The 6,932-nt window shown below is 33.4% G+C and overlaps 1 long non-coding RNA gene across 2 annotated transcripts; it reads right to left on the reverse strand.

The window, feature by feature from the left end:
- Positions 1-3,570: 3,570 nt before the first annotated feature.
- On the reverse strand, positions 3,571-6,349 carry LOC142180199 (uncharacterized). Of its 2 annotated transcripts, none has more exons than XR_012708361.1 (3): positions 6,214-6,349; positions 5,129-5,323; positions 3,571-3,807 (listed from the first exon to the last, which is right to left on the reverse strand). It is a non-coding gene; the product is annotated as an uncharacterized LOC142180199 (long non-coding RNA). The 2 variants fall into 2 exon arrangements; XR_012708362.1 differs by lacking the exon at positions 6,214-6,349 and adding an exon at positions 6,021-6,166.
- Positions 6,350-6,932: the final 583 nt, after the last annotated feature.

Here is a 6,932-nt window from a genome sequence, read left to right on the forward strand (position 1 = left end):
AGTTATTTTACCTTTATCCCATGTAGCTGAAGGAAGCAGTTAAATTGCAGGTGTGTACCTCTACTTGGTATCAGCTGTGGTTATAGATGGAAGTATAAGCTATTTGCGAGATTAATCTTAAATGCTTAAATAAAAATTAATTAATCTAAAGTTTCAACGAATCTTTGCAAACTAAATAACTTTACCAATATAAACTTCGTCGAATATATGTACAAGAAGGAAAAAATCATTTAAAAAAGTTGAGCGGTGAAACACGTACTACCTATGTTTTGCGAGAAAGTTCAGAAGAAAACTATCTTACTACTATAGTGAGCACCTCCCGTGCTATAATCCCAAATGGCAGGTAAAGCATCCTAATTACATGATGATGATGAAAAAAAAATCCACATGAGACTCCAGAAAGAACTAATTATTAGCTAAAGTATGTCAAATGATTTACAAGAAATGGTCCCAAGCTACTGTTACCTTCAAGTCCACTTAGGTGATATTGGATCTAGCCAAACTTTTTCTTAATTTTGTCAATTCATACAGGATCTGCAACTTGACTGTTCTCCTAACAATGCATTGTCAATGTGCCATAAAATCTCCATAAGTTGTAATCCATGGTGCATTCTGCCTATAAAAATTAAATACAATTCTGCGAGCTAAATACTTATGATGAAAACTTGAGGATGAAAAGAGTGACAGTTTTCTTACCATGATAACATCAACCTGCGAATATAAATTATAAGGTTCCAAAGCCAATTTGAGAGATCAAATGCTACAAAAATATTATTTACTTGCTCGGAAAAATATGGAACACAAAGTAAAAGCACAAAACGGTTACCGGTATGAAACATACTTAATCTTCAAAAATTTAACACATGTAATAGTTAAATCACTTTGAGTTCTTTCATAAGAAGTTTCGACAAAAAGATAACAATATATTTAGATGCCTCATACTATAAAATTCATATAGGTATTTTCTGTGATAACATGCCCTTTTAAATAGCATACTTACTCTTATACTACAGTCATGTAAAACAAATCATTACAATGCATTACCTATTTATGCATATAACAGACTTTTTATGCATTTAACAACTTAGGCATCTTCTATCTGCAACACAATTCTTTTTGGTGTATTTACTAATCAAACTTTTTCTTTTATTAAATGAAAACAAACTAAAATGACATATAATCTAAAATCAAACATCATTTTGAAAGACAGACAAATATCACGGCAGAATTTTTCCCTTGGCATTAAGAATCAAAAGTACACATGATCAAAGAAATATAACAAGTTAACCATCATTTTTGGTGTAAGACACTAAATGAAACTTCCTTTTTATTCTTCTGTTTCTTCACTGCGCATTTTAAAATTTATTCAAATGCCAAAAAGTAACTTTTATTTAATAGGATTGAAGCCATAGCCAAGAAAGGTGGGAAGTTTAGAGATATGATGAAGTCTCTCTCCAATAAGTCTTATGTTTGTAGGCGAATTGAACTTTGGATGCTTGTACAAAAAAATAAAAAATTAAACTTTGGATGCCAATTGAATAGAAAATCTATAAATTTGTTGTAACCAAATTTTGTGCAGAAAGGCCTTCTTAGTTCTTCCAAGTCTGTAGGGGCAAAAACGAACAACGATAAAAATTGGATAATTATTACTTCAACTACTAACAGATAAATAAAATATCCATATTTCACAACAACATTTAGTTGATAGCCCTGTGTCAAGTTTCAAAATTACCTGAGCAATCAAGTGAGGCCATAAGGATTGAACAGAACTTAAAGTCTGCAACTTTTTATGGCCGTTATGAAGTTCAGAAATTCTTATTCATATACAATTGATCAAAAGAAATGACAGCAAAAGCTGTTTTGGTAAATTTAAACCACACATTTAAATCAGTTAAAGGTGTGAGCTAACATTTATTGAAACAACATAACAAGAAAAAGTAGGTAGTTTCTCTCAGGCAATTTCTCAAACACTTCTAGTGCAAACCCAAATGCAGTTTGTATATTAACAGACTCAAATCCATTCTTACTGCACTTTGATAGAGATCAAACAGATAAAAATTAAGTCTAAGCCCGAAACAAGCAAGTTGCAGACGCACAAAAGCGAGCGCAACAACATATCACCAATTACCTTAAAATTTTAGACAAAAGTAGTCAAAATCTTCTATACAAGTTCAAAATATGAGAAGGAAACATTCTTCAGACTGAAAACAAACTGAATCTTAAATCTAAATAGCATTGATAGTCAGACCTTTATTATATATGCGCCAAATCAAAAAAACTTGAAAAAGGTAGTCCACATATGTGCAAGTGGTAAACTGAACTCGGAGATGTCAGAATTTTCCAACGGAGCAGCAGTGGTAACGATGAGAGTAAGCAGAGAGCAGTATAACGACATAAATTTTATGTTGTAGTAACCACGTGTCAAACATAGAAGAAAGCGGTAATACGTGTCTATAAGGGCTAATGTATATGCAATTATGATAATACCCTCCTGACCCATTTTACAACCGGATGCAGCTAACTTAAGAGCTGTCAAACTGTACTCCATGTATTAGGCTGTAATTGTAATTATATTTTTATCCTTAGGCCAGGCAGACATGTTGACCATGAGTTGCCTGGTTATTCCCATTTATAGTATAGGAATAGATATATAAACAAACAACACCACTGCAATGATTTGAGCAAATACGCAGGTAGGAACAATGACGAGGCATCACGAGTTCTAAAGAAAATCTAGGCCTCGAGAGATATGAAGTAAATCTAGGCCTTACGATTACTCGTCTTTTCTTTGATACAGGATACACATTGCTATAATCACGACCTATTTCCAGTTCAAACAAAAGGCGGGTGGTAGAGGGGCAGACTTGAGAACGAGTATTGTGCAATTTGGCAAGGTTGGGATGTCATGTCAAAGTCTAGTTAGTTTAGAAATACACTTGAATCACATGAGAAACTTAGCAGGAAGCCATGTTAGGATCTCGAATACTATGTCCTCAGAACAATGCTTCTCCATAAGAAAGAGAAAGGTGAAACAAAATTAGCCTTAGTACGTTGGATTCTCACTAGGGATTTAGGGCAACTTTTCAATATTTGCACTGTTGGATTCCTAGTAAAGTTATTGACAAATTAGGATTCTTTCCCTTCTATACTAACTAGATTGGAGTGCCTCGCCTGTCCAACAGATTTCTTGTGCGTCCGAGTTTATTTATGGCATGAAACAACTCGCAGTATGGGTCTAGCTTATTGATATGTTCGAAAAAACTCTACTTGAATTCATTTAATTTTTTTACCGACAAACCTGTGCTCGAAAATCAAAATATTTTGAGCACAGGTTTTTATGGTCCAAGTGTATCTTGTCTTTACTACGAATTATTTTCCTTGGTTAACAATAATTGTAGTTTTTCCAATATTTGCGGGTTCCTTACACGGGCGCCCGATGTCACTATTCCTTTCACAATTAAACCTACTACTTTAAACTACCTTTAACTTCATAATTTTGCAGGTAAGACCAACAATATAAGTGCAAACAAAGGCATTTAAGTGAACTTTAAGAATAACAATAAGCTTGTTTAGTGATCAAATTATCACTAACTCAATTACATAAAAAAATTACAGTTTTACATTCTTATAATTCAAGAGCTCATTCACATTGAGATCACAAAGCATTTCCGAGATGATCCATTCTCCAATGAGTCCTCATGCAAAGTAGCAATTCACTTCATCACGGGTGTTTGATAGGATAGAACGACAAACTTTATTTGAGAGTACAACATCGAATATTTGTAGGAGCTTTGTAATGAAGTGAAACTGAAAAGAAATTCAAAACTTCTAAGTTCAAATGTACCAATAGATATGAAATTTTGAATGAGCAGGAATGACAATGTATTAACTTGATTGATAATTACACGGTCAACCTAATTGTTATATCTGAATGACATTTCTCGTACCTGTTCAATGTTTCACCATATGGCTAGCTTTTTTTCCAATAATAATATCCATAACCTTAAAGTCCACCAAATATAAAAACTAGATGGTAAGCAAGTAAAATTTAGCTCTTAAATCTCTTAGGTTCACACTATTCGGTGCAACAACTTTGCTAGAGGTCCTTTAGATTTATCGAGACCCATCTCAATCATAGTCTCCTTGCATTTTTTTGCGGATAAGGTTTCACTACTTGCAACTACAACATAAAAAGAGAGACAATAGACACAGAACTCTTTCAAATTAAGACTTTCCTATTTTTTCCTCCTTCAATAACTAACGTTTATACAATTATGGCACATAAAGTAGAAAAGGGAGGATTATTTTTGAAAAAACAGATGACATTTTTATCTTCCATCATTATCACCTCTCTACATCTTCTACACATAGTCATAAGAGTGGAAAAACAGAATGTGTATTAATCATAAAAATATGCAAAGGATATTTTCCAAAAAAAGGGACCTATTGAACTCCTTCCCCAATAATATCTTGCATCAAAGCGTCTCAGCACCAGAAGCGATAGAGACATATGAGATGCCGCATGTTCAAATACAAGGGTATCACCAAACCAGAAAAGTGTCAAAGGAAAAAAATATGGTCACAACATCTTATGGCGATTTCTACCAATAAGTTTATATCCACTCCTTTAAGAGCACTAATCAGTTAAAACAAAAGAAATCCATAAATGTTGATGTAATTTATTTCAAGGACATAGAAAAGGACATGCATAATGACCACAAATAGAAAGTCCAAACGCAAAGATTTAAAGTATTTATTAGACATTATACGTTTCTCAAGCCCATCTTTGTGTTCGAGATTTATGGGATATGCATGAAGCTGAATCCAAGTTGCTCCACTGTTAAGTACCTCCATCAAATTAGTTAGATGCAGTCATGGATATGCATTACATTAATTAATAGCTTTACAGATTAGCTTCTATTTGCACTTCTCACACTAACTTCACTTGTGATAAACATAGTAGAGACGGTCCATTGTATGTCCAGGAGATAGAATATACAAACATAAATATTGTTAGGCTCCAAATTCCCCAGCAAATTCCAAATTCAACGACTTCATGTGAATCATAGAGTACCGCAAATAGATGCACAGATATTTGAAGATCATGAATAAACTGCTTTTTTTTTACCTGTAGGTCGTGATGCGCCTTGAGATGGTCGCCTGACCCTTCTCGTAGGGAATTCGCTCCCCGGTCATCGCACTGTTGTGTATGGCCTATCCTCTAGGCACCTTTGAAAGGCAGGGGTGTGTCAACATACACGCTCCGTAGGGCCTTCTCATCAGTTGCAGGGTTTGGTGGCCCGAAATTGACCTAGAGAAGTACCTAACAGAGTTTGAGAGAAGGGTGAGCTTTTAGCTACTTGTATGAAATCAAATCTACGATAAATATGGAAAAAGGCTCCATATGTTAGAATACATGAAATATTTACTCCATGATCAAAAGGTAGGTAGTATATAAGAGAGTTGAAACGCATCAGCATGATGACTTACTTAATTAGACATTCCAAAGCATATATGGAGATTTAAGTAAAAAACACCCTACCGAGGAAAACATTTCAAGAAATATTATTCATATTGCGTGAAACACTGCAACGATATGGTAATTAACATTAAAGAGGGAAAAATAGATGTAAATCAAATGACAAACAATTGAGTCATCATCCCCTTTACACAAAAGGAAATCAAACTTACCATAGCTTCCAAAAAAAAGTTTTCGACATAATCTTTTATTTGTTTTTTTATCCTTTCCTGCAGTGATGGAGTAGAAGTAGGGTGTATGGATCGAGTAAACCTTATACTATGTACTCAAAGTGAAATAGGATCCAATCCAACAGAAATTTGCAATGATTTCACATACACACTCCTGTAGACTATATAAATGAATAGTAACAAATATAAATGGACAGTGACAAAAAAAATATATTATCCTACAAATATAAATCTGAAAATAATGTACTTCAATATATCTCATGTTAATTTAGGATTCCTGGAAATAATGAAATTTACCATGCATAGCTTACCCTTTTCAAAAATAGGAAGCGGATGAACCGCATTTTTTCTCTTGCAAAGCACATCTATTGGCTTAAAAAGCTCGCTCAGTGACAAATGGTAGATAGTTTGTAAACACGGAGATCATGTAATCACTGTGTGTACGCAATCACACACAAGGCACATATATAAGGAAAAAGCAAATAATAAACTTGATAGTCTAACCTGTTTTTGAAGTAGAACAAGAGTCTCCAGTAATAACATTACCCTGAGTTACAGATGTTGACTCCACAGGATTGACCCAATTTGTATTTGCAATAAGACGATTAGTTGTTGCCTCTCTTTTTTGACGCGTCGTTGCAACAGAAGTGCGTTTTTTTCAGCTATAGCGCGTTTGGTATTGTTATCACGAGCTTCTGTAGCTAAGCAATGATGTTTTCTTTTTTCCTTAGGATCCATTGATGAAGAAATTTAACTTTGAAGGGTGTTCATAAAAACTCGAAAAACTGAACCAAACCGAAAATTGAACTAAATCGATCAAAAAAATCGATATTTTTTAGGTTTGATTTGGTTTTGGTTTTGAATTTTAAAAACCGATCAAATTTGGTTTGATTTTGGTTTTAATCAAAAAATAATCGGAAAAAACCAATCAAACCGACTATAGAAGTAGCTATTTAAAATTATTATATTTTTATTTGCTATAATAATAATCTAATTTTTTGTCTTTACATTCTAGTTTGATTGGTAGTTTTCTTTTGCCAAGTACAAGAATTTATTTCATGTTAAAAATAATCGAAGATTAATTGATTACTTAAATTATTCATCACTATTTGATTCAATTATCATCAATAAATGATAGATTTCTCAAAGAGCAATTGGTTCGATAATGTTACATTGAAAATGTAGTCTTCGGAATATGTGTTTGGTAGTGGATGTCTCATATT

Source organism: Nicotiana tabacum, chromosome 4 (genome assembly GCF_000715075.1).
Source record: "Nicotiana tabacum cultivar K326 chromosome 4, ASM71507v2, whole genome shotgun sequence".
Lineage (NCBI taxonomy): Eukaryota > Viridiplantae > Streptophyta > Magnoliopsida > Solanales > Solanaceae > Nicotiana > Nicotiana tabacum.